General features: G+C 38.5%; 1 pseudogene; it reads right to left on the reverse strand.

The window, feature by feature from the left end:
- Positions 1-3,869: 3,869 nt before the first annotated feature.
- On the reverse strand, positions 3,870-4,830 carry LOC103730637 (annotated as a pseudogene).
- Positions 4,831-12,801: the final 7,971 nt, after the last annotated feature.

Here is a 12,801-nt window from a genome sequence, read left to right on the forward strand (position 1 = left end):
TGGGAAAATGAAAAGCAGACCCCAATCATTTCTAAAGGAATATTGAAAACCGATTGCTGCTTGTCTCCCAATTGGCTGGTTCCTCCAATGGGCAGGGCCTGACACTGAGTGGGAACTAGGAAGGGAAGCTGGGAGCCATCTTGGAATGGAAGCCAGGAGCCTCCAGTAGAGTGTGATGGTGTAGGAAATGCGCAGCCAGTGCAGCAACTAAAAGACAGAATGGACTGACTCCCTGTGGACCTGGGGTGAGATCGCTGGCCCTGAAGGCGTGAGTGAATGCTAGCAGTCTGATAAGGTGGGCTCTGAGTCATGGAGGCACAGGCTAGGCACTGGGTACTCATTCCTTTGTAAGCTAATAAACTCACATAAAATATATTATATGGTTTGTCTGTGCAGGAGACCCAGAGAGAATTAGGGCCACAGAATTGGCATAGTCTGGTAGGATATGATAAAACTGAGTGTCTTGGTTTATTTCTTCATTGCTGTGACAAAACACTCTGACCACTACCAACTTGGGGAGGAAAGGGTTTAGTCAGCTTACAACTCCCAGGTCACAGTTCATCAGGGAGCCCAGGGCAGGAACCTGGAGGCAGGAGCTGGAGTACAGGCCATGGAGGAATGCTACTTACTGGCTTGCTCTCCTGGCCCCTGCTCAGCCTGCTTTCTTATGCAACACAGCCCCACCTGTCCAGGGGTGGCACCATTCACAGTGGGCTGGGCCCTCCCACAGCGCTCATCAAGAACATGCCCTTCAGACATGGCCACAGGCCAGTCCCATAGAGGCAATTTCCTGATTGAGGTTCCCTCTACCCAGGTGTGTCAAGTTGACACTAAAGCTATCCAGCACACTGAGAATGAATTTTAGTAGAGTGCTAATGGTGATGCTGAATAGTTTTTGCAATGGGTTACTAAAAGGAGAAAGGCATGCAGAAGCATGGGCCACAGCTATGTTGTAAATGTGGGGGTATGTTGCATGTATGTGAAGATTTGTTAAAAGTTACCCAAAAGTTTGAAAATCTTTTACCTGCTCTGGACCCAAAGGGAGCTCCCAGAAAAATAGAGCAGCCACTTTGCATGATAAAACATATGCCCCAGGCAGGGAAAGCTGAAATGGTAGACCCAGGTGCAGAGCTGGAGACAGAGGAAAGGCAGGACACTTTGACTTGTGTAAAGTTCAAGGACTCAGAGAAAAAGACAGATAATAGTAAAAAGGAAGAAAAGCTAACTACTATAGCTAGGAAATATTCCATGCTGGAAGTGTTAAGGATAGGAAAAACTTACAAGAAAGCAAGCAGAGAGCTCCTGGCCACATGGCTTGTGAGAGTATGGGAAATGGGAGCAAATGATGTCAGTCTAAGTCCTTCAGAAGCTTCACAGCTGAGTTATATAACCACCCATCTGTCCTCTACAATATGGGCTGTTCAACCTAGGCCAATGCATGGGAGAGCAGTCCTTAATGGGATGGATGGTTGAAAGCATTAAACATACATGGTTGTCACCAAGGGAGACTAACATGATTAGCAGGGGCTGGAGGACTATAAAGGACGGGTAGGCATTAGTGAGAGAACTAGGTATGAGAAAAGAAATATATGATGTCCAGTTCACTGGGCTGGATGAGACTGTTCACCAGAGATATGAAAGAAAGCTTAATTCAATTGGGACCTCGAGAATGGTATGGGGCTATAATGGCTTTACTAAGCCTTATCATGGGACAGGATCTTTGTCAAGTGAGAGAGATCAGTGGCCACGGCCTAAAGATGACTAATGGGGAGGCCCAAGAAGCCACTCTCTCACCGTGATACAAGAGAGACTGCCCTATAACTGTCACCCCCTCCAAGGCTTAAGGACTTTAGGGGAAGATGGATGAAAGATTGTAAGAGTGGAGGAAAGGGGTGGAGTGTCTCCTGATTGTCTGGTTCCTCCAATGGGCAGGGCCTGACATGGAGGGGGAACTAGGAAGGGAAGCTGGGAGCCATCTTGGGATGGAAGCCAGGAGCCACTGGTAGAGCGTGATGGTGTAGGAAACTCACAGCCAATGCAGCAACTCAAATACAGAATGGACTGACTCCCTGTGGACCTAGGGCAAGATCAACGGCCCCGGAGGCATGAGCAAATGCTAGCGAGGCTATGGCCATGGCATGATCTGCTAAGGTGGGCTCTGATTCATGGAGGCATGGGACTAGGCACTGGGTACTCACCCCTTCCTTTGTAAGTTAATAAACTCACATGAAATATATTATATGGTTTGTCTTACTGTGCAGGAGACCCAGAGAGAATTTGGGCCACACTGCTAGATGAGGAACAACTGATCTTCCTAAAACAAAGAACTCTAGATAGGCTGACTAGATTCACCAGATTTACAAGTAGTGGGGAATGGCTGGGGTGCCAACTACACAGTGGAAAGTAGCAGGGATAAGAGTATAAGGGCTCTAGTGGGGGGAGGGAGGCTATGGGAGAGTGCCATCTGAGAAGTGGGTGTATATTTGAATAAGATGGTTTGGAATATTCTGTGTGATACAGAAAAAAATCAACCGATTTTTTAAAATATATTATATTTGCAGAGGAAGCATAAAAATTTGTCATGTTGATTAGTAGAGGTGATAAACATTACCACTGAAATCCACCCTATGACTTTATAGACATACACAGGTGCCAAGAATCTGAGTGCAACTGATTAGGACTAGTAATTATCAGATACATACAGATTAGAGACTCATGTGCCAACATCTCCGTGTTAGTAGCAAAAACAATGAATCTTTCTATAAGAGTTTATGTTAAAATGAAATGGAGATGTTTTTAAAGGTTAAAAACTCATTAAATTTTATGTCTCACAGGGCTTATACTGAGTTCAATATTGTATAACTGTATTAATTCAACAGCGAACCTAAAAATTTTATAGCCACTTTTGAAAGAGCTGTATATTTGCTCTGGAAACTCTTATTTAACATATTAAAGCTGCAATGATATGCTTCTTCTAAAAAATTAAAGATAATATTTAAAAGGTTTAGGAAAAAGCATATTTTAAAGGGAAATGGTGATCTTTTTTAAAGGGTAGAAACTCATTCAACTTTGTGTCTTACAGGGCTTATACAGTTCAATAATTTATAACTGTCTTAATTCAGTTGTGAACCTAAAAACTTACAGCCAATGCTTCTTCTAATCATGTGGTTATTAACTTTTTAAAAAATTTAAAAAGTAATAATTCTTCAAAGCACAAAAATTTGTTCCTTAATAATTAGTAGATGTGAAAAACATTACCATTGAAATCTACCTGATGACTTTGTCTCCATGCTCAGATGTCAAGGAGATCAGAAAGTAACAGATTGTGACTAGTAATAATCAGATATATGGAGATTAGAAATGCATTTGTAAACATCTTAGTGGTAATTACATTAAAAATGAACTTTTCTGTATGAAACTGTGTATGTTAGTAATGAAATAGAGATCTTTTTAAAAGGTTAAAACCTCATTTAAGTTTATGTCTAATAGGGGTTATACTGAGTATAAAATTATATAACTGTATTAATTCAACTGTAAACCTAAAAATTTACGGCCAATTTTGAAAGAGATGCGACTTAGCTCTGTTATTGAATATGTCAATGCTGTTGTAGTGAAATTCTTCTAATTATGTGGTTATGAAATAAATAATTTTTAAAAATTACTATAAGCCTATACTCTGTTCATATGGCCATGATGTTTGGAAGATTTCCATTGCATTGAAAATTTCTAAAACAGTTCTCTGATGGTCAGATCCATATAACATTTAAAAATGAGTCTTTTTATAAGAACAATATAGTACATCAGGTATTTAATAAAGTTAACACAGGGTTGAAACAATTGATCATTTTATATACTTTATAACATAGTAGCTAATATTTTCTGTGTGTAAAGGTTTGTGTCATTTTGTCACCTAAAATGCTGTATAGGGCCACTTTCATGTCTCTGTTCCTCAAGCCATAAATCACAGGATTTAGACTGGGGGGTAACAGAGAGTAAAACACTGACATGAGCAGGTTCAATGATGCTGCAGAGTTTGATGTTGGGCCTAAGTATGCAAAATATCCAGATGAGAGAAATAAGGCTACCACAGTCAGATGTGGCACACAAGTAGAGAAAGATTTAAACCTTCCTTGGTCAGAAGGAATTCTTAGGATGACAGTGAAAATGTGAACATAGGAAATAACCATTAATATAAAACAGGAAAACAAAATAAGAGCTGGTAATGAGAAACACATATTCTAGAATTTGTTCTCCAGAGCAAGCAAGTGTGAGAAGTGATGGAATATCACAGAAAAATTGATGAATTATGTTGGGACCACAGAAATGGACAGAGAATGTTCCAGCAGCATGAAGGGACCCATAGAAACATCCACTGAGCCACGTTATGGCCACCATCTGCACACAGGCAGTTCTATTCATGATGGTCTCATAGTGCAGAGGGAGGCAGATGGCAGCATAGCGGTCATAAGACATCACCAAAAGAAGGGCAAACTCAGTGCCTGTCAAAAATACAAAACAGAAAACCTGTAAAACACACCCCAGGAAAGAGATGGAGTGGATGTTGATCACAGAGTTCATGATGGATTTGGGTACTGTGACAGAGATATAACAGATATCAATCAAGGACAAATTCTTCAGAAAGAAATACATGGGTGATTGGAGATGCTGGTCTATGGTGGTGAGGATGATAATGAGGATATTTCCCATTAGTGCTGCCATGTAAATCAGGAGGAAGAGTGTGGCACACAGTGTCTGAAACACCTGGCCATCTGGGAATCCCATGAGCAAAAATTCCACGTAGTTTGTCATGTTGGTCATTGACTCAGTCATTGTGACTCCTATCTGTGGAAATGTGAATGAAATTAATCACTTCAGTCACTTAAATATCCCTCCTTAATTTTTTAATATAATTGTTGATTTATTTTACTCCACTCTTATTGATGTTTTTGTGATAACGATATTTTGCACATTGAATTACATCTTAAAAAATTAAAAATTGTCCAGTCATGTACTATAAGTTTTATAGAAGTCCTTAAGAACAGTCTACATCTTGTTATCTAATGATATCATGATTATGTAGTACATAGAAATAAATGATCTGTCCATAAAGGAAGTTTTGTATCAACTTTAATAGAATACTTTAAGTGGTAGGAATTTTTCCACAGTATAGTACAACATTAGCCATGCATGGAAATCTGGTTTATTACCAGATAAATAAAGTTTATTTAAGATTAATAAAATTTCTGTATTTTTCTCCACAGTATTCTGGTATAGGTAACCAAGGAAAGATAAGTGGACAAAGGAAAAATTCTTTGTGCAAGACAAATGTGGGTCAATGATAGCATTTCTAAGATGCAACTTTCATAGATATTCAAGTTTTCCAATGGCACAGTGATATTTTTGCTGTTGTTTTTACTGAAATATTATATTTTCAAAAAATAAACAGAATCTATAACTTTATAGCTCAAAAAATAGAATATATTTAGGCCACAAAGCAAGCCTCAAAAGATAAAGAAAATTGTAATGATCTACTGTATCTTTTGAAATCCCAAGATATAAAATTAGAAATCAATAGCAAACTGCAGAAACAATACAGTATACATGTAAATAGAATAATATATCACTTTTTCCTCTATGTTGCAATTTTCAGGATGTTTTATCATTGTAACCTTGAACTGTGCACCAAAATAAACACTTTTTCCTGTATGTTGCAATTTTCAAGTTGTTTTATCACAGGAACAGGAAAAGAACTAATAACCATTTTTTTTCTTTAATATTAAGAATCCCAAATTTCTTTAAATGTATTAAAAGTCTAAAATGGATTCTCTAATTTTTACATAAAAATGAAGACAATGATTTTGCTAATCATTGAGGTAAATATAAACACATTTAGAATTTCTATTTAATACATCCCAAAACTTAATTTTATTGTAAGAAAATTTAGTCCTGGTAATGTTTTAATTGAACCTAAGAAAAATATGATGAGTTGTAATGATTTAAAAAAATGTCAACAAGTGTATGATGAGAAAAATATTTTTTTTCCTTTTTGAGACAGGGTCTCCCTGTAGCCCCTGGAACTTGCTATATAGACTAGGGTGGCCTCGATCTCACAGAGATTCACCTGCCTCTGTCTCCCAAGTACTGCCATGCCCAGCAATGAAATTTTTTTATACTGTATGAAATATAACCTTCAATAAACTAGAGTCATATTACAAATCAGAAAACAGATTAAATTAAAACTCATAAGTAAATTGTAGAGACAAAATGAAATATGAATATTTCACTCATATACAAGAAAGCTACCATAGGGGCTATACAAGGGCACATTAGTCACATAGAAAACAATAAGTCAGCAGAACTAACTGAAGCAGAGATAAGAATGACATTTATTAGGATTGGGGTTTGAGAAGAACAGAAGTATATGGTCTCAATGGACAAGGTTACTAGGTGGAACCATTTTATGTATTGACCTTTATGGATGTCTTAATCAGTCAGTCCACACTGAATATGTGTCACAATAACTATCTGTTCTCAAAATAAATATGATTGTAAATTTTAAATCTAAAAGTAATAAATAATAACTTAATGCTCAAAACAAAAGATTGAAATGACAAATTGAATAAAATAAGACCCAATTAGGTCCTAAGATAGATGCTTGTAAATGAGCGAGTAAGCAGGAAATTGATATAACTATATTACTATAGCAGAACTGCCATGGAGCATGGGAAAAAAAGAGAAATAATTCACAACAATACTGATAAATGCACCAGCATGTGAAACTCATAGTATCGAGTTCAATGTTGAATCAAACTTTGAAGCAAAAAGACAGACCAGTAGTCATAAATATACCTATAAATACAATTTGAAAATATTTAATACTTTCTCATTGACTGAAAGAGTACACAGAAAATATAAAATAGTGTATTAGAGAATTTGAAAATACTATAAACCAACGTTAATTTATAGTGAATATATACCACATGTATTTCATTTTTCAACATTTATGTGAATTGTTAATGACTATGGGCAAATTATTAAACCACAAAAAATACTTTAAAAAGTTTTTGAATCATACAAAGTGTTTTTTATATTTTAACTAAATTAAGAATAAATATAACCACCTCAAAAATATTTAAGTATTAGAAATTAACCATTTGATCTAAATAATTCAGATGATTGACACTTTCTTTTTTATTTTATGTGTATGACTGTAATCCCTACATGTATGTAAGTGTGCCCCTGTCATGCAATGTTCACGGAGGTCAGAAAAGAGTGTCCAATCCCCTGGAACTGGAGTTATGGATGGTGAGGGTGTTGGAATCAAGCCCCAGTCCTCTGCAAGAGCAGTCACATCATTTAAATGCTGAGCCATCTATCAGTTCCATGACTGACATTTTCAAAGACAATTGCCGATATTTTGAATCAAATCATAATGGAAATAAACTTGAGAAATGTTTTGACTTTATCCAACTAGTAACATCATAATGTTATTTTTCTCGATGTTGATATTACAAAGGAAGAAATATCAAAACTCAATTGTGCAAACACAACTTTAAAAATGTATTTTAAAAATAATAAATTAGCCAGACTTGGTGGCATGCAACTTTAATTCCAGCACTTGGGAGACAGAAGCAGGCAGATCTCTGTGAGACTGAGGTCAGCCTGGTCTACATAGCAAGTACCAGGCATGCTGGGGCTACAGGAAGAACCTGTCTCAAAAAGACAAAAAGACAAAATAAATTAAATCACAAAAACTATAGGGAAGTTATGAAGAACCAGTGCTGATTCTTTGAAATGAAAACAAATAAATAATAAATAAATAATCTACAGTGCTAATGAAAAAGGCAAATTATCAATGGGATTTTTTTTATTTTAAAAATATTTTTAGATTTTTTTATTTACTATTTTTATTTTCTGTGTATGAGTGCATTGCCTGCATATATGTAAGGGCACCCAAGTCCTGTAATGCCTATGGAGATTAGAAGAGGGCTTTGGATTCCCTTGTAACTGGAGTTACAGATAGGCACCATGTGGGTTCTGGGAATGGAACCTTGGTCCTTGGGAAGAGCAGCCAGAGCTCTTAACCCTGATGCCATCTCTCCAGGCCCTATTTTGAAAATATTTTTATTGAGATTTTGTGTATTTCATACAATAGTTATTAACTGAATTTAGACACCTTTCCCTTCTGTTCCCCCGTATAATCTCACATAACACACCAGCCCTCATGCATTCTGTCGTACTTTTTAAGTCCGTGCCCTATCCAGTCAAGCATTTATATCCAGATGCCTTTCAGTGAAACTTCATCCACTGGAATCTAGTCAGGTTATCTGGATATCTCAAGGAATATCTACTCTCCCTCACCCAGCAGTAATCAGTCCATTGACCATTTCCCTCTCTCCACTCTAGGCCCTTGGCTGCTTAAGTAGACATGGGTTCTGTGCAGATGCCAGCATTGTCACGAGTTCACAAGAGCAAGCTTCCCGTGGCCTGAAAGCCTCTCCTGCCCTTAATTTATGGACCAACCCTGGCTCTTGCAATATCCCACTACTCTGCTTTTGTAATAGTGACTGAGCCATGGTTGGTGAGGTTTATTATAGTCCTTGACAGGGACACACATTCTACAATGGAAATTTTTAAGTAGCCTCATTCAGGATACTACAGTCAAATAAAAATAATCACATTAATGCCAATAAATAATTTAAATGAAGTGGACAAATTTCTATCAGATATCAATAATAAAAATAAACAAGAAAAGGAAATTCTGAATGTTTACTAAATAGATAATTTTTAAATGTGCACAGAGGAAACAATTAAAGTCTGGGTCATTTAGGGAAGATACAATACCAAACAAACATGAACTCAGAAAATAAGTGATTTCACCTCAAAAAGTTACTGTTATCATATATTCAAGTAAATGTCAGATCAAACAAACTGCAAATTGGTGGGGAAATTAGAGACACCCAAATGTTTCCTACATTTGAGTGAGACTGAGATTAAGATTGTCAGAGATTCATGGTATGCATCATGTGAATGTCCTCCATTACAACAGTAGAGACACAGAAAATACGTGAAGGCTGGAAATACAGGACTTCAGCTTTGTAATAAAAACAAACAGCCTTAACATGGAGCACTGCAGGTGTGGCAGGGGAAGGGGAAGACTCTTCTCAGTGAAGCAAATGAAACAAAACCTCAGTGATCACAAACACAGAACTCTGTTCATCCCACATGCGGTGTAAGCAAGCAGAGCTGTCATTCATTCAGTGGACAGGCCCTGGAGAGGAGGCCCCCCCAGAACTTCCAGTTTACTGCCAGGTGTCATGATGGACATGTTCTTAAGAGGGGGTATCACTGCATAGAAATTCATCCTTCAGTATGTGAGGAAGAAGCACATATAGGAAATATTTTTCAAAGGCAATGCAGGGTCATTTCAATAAAAAAATAAAAGTACCATAACAACCACAGATATCTTATTCCCTAAAAATAAAATGATGTTACTGATTACCTTAACCGACTTTTGTCCAATTTCTCGAGTGTTTTCCCTTTCCTGGCAAATGTGAATTACCCCCAGTGACAAGTATAGCAGAACCTTCCTGAATCGTAGATTTCAAGGATGGCATATGTGTGAAGGTTTGAAAATGGCTTTTGCAATCCAAACAAGAATCCATCATGGTAATTTGTATTTCTTATCCAGTGTCTATATCAGGCTTGCATTTCTCATAGATACCTTTCCTGAAGCAGAATTAAAACAGTGAGATGGAAAGGAACCATGTCTGGCTCCTGGTGCTGAGCAGCCAGAATGAACAGGAGACACAAGGTGCTGTGAATGGAGAGGCCTCTAGGTCAGACACCAACATTAACAGGAGCTAATCACAAACTTGTAAATCTTTAGGAAGTTGCAGTGCATCTTTACTGTATTCTTATTCACTTTGGGGAATTATTATTGCAGATGTTTGAGACATGATTTTATTTAAAGTCCCAAGTAATCCTCTTCTTAGGAGACCTGTGAATAGGAGTCTGCAGCAAGTGGGTCCTAGGACAGGGCACAGTATATAAAAATCCACCAACCCAGAGCTCAGAGACCATTGTGGAAGAGGGAGAAGAACAATTTTAAAAGCCAGAGAGGTAGCGCAGGACCATACAGAAATATTCCTATAGGGGCCTTGGACTCTTCTCATACAAACCTACAGGAATGGTGTCAGCATCCCCAAGACCCATGCATATTTATGCAGAAAACCACTCAGCATAGAACTGGGGAAATCAACATCACAGCCCAATCTTATTGGAAGAATTATTGACAGCTGATTACTACTTTGTGAGGAAGAGCTGATCTTCTTAAAGGGAAGGACTCTAGAAAAGCTGACTAAATCACAGTGGATAAACTTTCACTGAGAGACACTACATGATAGGCCTTAACAATAATGACAGAATATGTGAACCCCAGTGGGGGCAGGGCCATGCGAGGGTGCCAAAGGGTAAAGGGGGATAAAGATGATTATTTTTGTATGAAATACATAAAACATCAACAAAAAATTTAACAGCAACAAAACACCCGTATTTTTAATATTTCCTCCAGAACCTTTTCTATTATAGATGTTTTGAAATCTAAGAAATAAACACACATGAAAAAACTCAAGGCATGGGCTAGAGTTGTAGCACATGGTAGAATATTGACTAAGAAATTCTGGAGCCTGAGCTCAGCTCTCAGCATTACCAAAAAATAAATGTAAATAAATAATAAATACAAAATCAAGGTGATATAAATGCAAATTTGAGATGATTTAGTTTAGAAAATACTGTAATTAGTATTTTCTTCCTTTAGAAATGTTTTGTAATTTCTTCACTTTTCTTTGATAAATTAAGAGTTTAGATTTTATGATTTCCAAGAAACATCCATCTCTAAAATTGTGTTCAGCCCTGTTTCAATTCCACAGGAATCCCTTCAGCATAATGCTGCTGTCATTGCTACAGCATTCTTTTAAGGTAGGTTTTCAAAGCTTTATTCACCTTCACACCATGAACAATGGAAAAAGATGCCTCTCAGTTCCCTGCATTTGTTTTCAGTTATGTTTACTACTCCGCATGCAGATGAGTCCTGACTTAATGTTTATTTTTAACCCTAATTTTTATTGATGAGGGTGTTTAGTAGTCCTTCATGCTTCATTTTAAATGTGATTCAATGGGGTTCTGTGGTCATACTCAAATTTTGTGTGATGATAATTGTTGAGGTTTTGGTTGTTGTTGTTCTTGATAATGACCAACTGAAATACAGGGACTGGATAAGGCATCAAGAATAAAACCAGGGACTTTAAATTCTGCTAATGTGGCTTCTAGGTATAGCATGGCAAAGTTTAGGGAAAAGACAGAAGTATGCCTTTACTTCAAAGGAAATTTATATTTTCCATAAACCAGCTCTCCTACAGTCTCATGAAGCCCCAAATTCAGACTTACCTTGTATAACTCAAAAGATGTTTAGCTCTGTTCTCAAGACCTCTTCTACTGCTCAGGGTGTGAGGGAAGAAGTTAGTCAAATTTATCAGGATGGCTAGTCTTTTTAATGAGGTAGAAATAGTATTCTTTTGGTTAAACTTCACCCCTGAGAAAACCTTGGTCTGAGAGAGAAACACAATTGTCATGGGACCATGACTGAAGTTCTTTATGGAGCCCTATTCACAAAGGATATTATTGGTGGGCTGCATGGTCTGGTCCCTCATGTGTCACACCTGACATTCATGTACTGACTCTTTCTAGAGTGTGCCACTGGCCAGAGACACACATCAGACAGTCCAGTGAACTTGGCCTGCTCCCCTATTGCAATCCAAAGGAAACATTGACAGGTCTAAACTCTGATAGGCTACAATTTGAACTCACATAAATTTTGAAAACATTTACTTCTTTACTTTTTGTATATGTGTGTGTTTGTGTGTCTGTGTGCAGTGTGTGTGTGGTGCCGTCACTTAATCCTCTGCTTTGTAGTCACCAGAGGGGCCTACTGGTCTCTGTAAGAGTATACATGTTTGGTAGGGAGAAAACATGCACTTTTCATTTGCTTTTACATTTAGATCATTTGGTATATGCTGATTTTCTTGCCCCGATTATGGGCGCACAGGGATCTCGGGGCGCCAGCTGCTGGGCGTGGTGCCGGTCTCCCACACGCCGCTGGGGTGCAGCGGGTCCCGCGGGCCACGTCTGCTGGGGTGAGCGTGTGTCCCGCACCAAGTTGCTGTGGGTCTCCGCGTCTATTGGGTGCTGGCAACTCTACTGATCGCTGGGCTCCCAGGCGGGTCCCTGTTTCTCCGTGTTGTTGAGGCTCTCTGCTACCGGGGCTGGCCAGGTCAGTTCCGTTCCAATCCACCGTGTACTCTCTCTCTAAGTTCGGGATGGTCAGCTGCCGGGTCACAAGGGGAGGTGCAGGGTGGCGAAAGCTGGATTTCCGTGAGTCGAGGCTTAGGAAGAGTCAGCCCTCTCCAGGAAGGCTGGATCATAGGCAGTAAGACACAGAACTCAGCTCAGTCAGTGGTACAGCCCCTTTATTCAGTGACTTAGCTCGGCTCCAAGTCTTAGTGATCCAGCTCGGATTATTGAGGGAAAACCAGGATACTTTATACTGTGGGGGTAGTGGTAAAAGCCTTAGCTGATAGGTACTTTGTGGGATGCCCTATTTACATATGGAAGTGGGCTCCTGCCAGGCTGTCAGACTGCCTGAAAATCACACAGGAAAAGCTGGCCGTTCCAGAGCCGGAGGCCATGGCTACTTGAAAAGATGAGTCAGGAAGATGCCAGGAAGGCACCCTGCTGATAAAA

The sequence above is a fragment of the Nannospalax galili genome, unplaced genomic scaffold (assembly GCF_000622305.1).
Source record: "Nannospalax galili isolate Female #2095 unplaced genomic scaffold, S.galili_v1.0 scaffold3234, whole genome shotgun sequence".
In the NCBI taxonomy this organism is placed as follows: Eukaryota; Metazoa; Chordata; class Mammalia; order Rodentia; family Spalacidae; genus Nannospalax; species Nannospalax galili.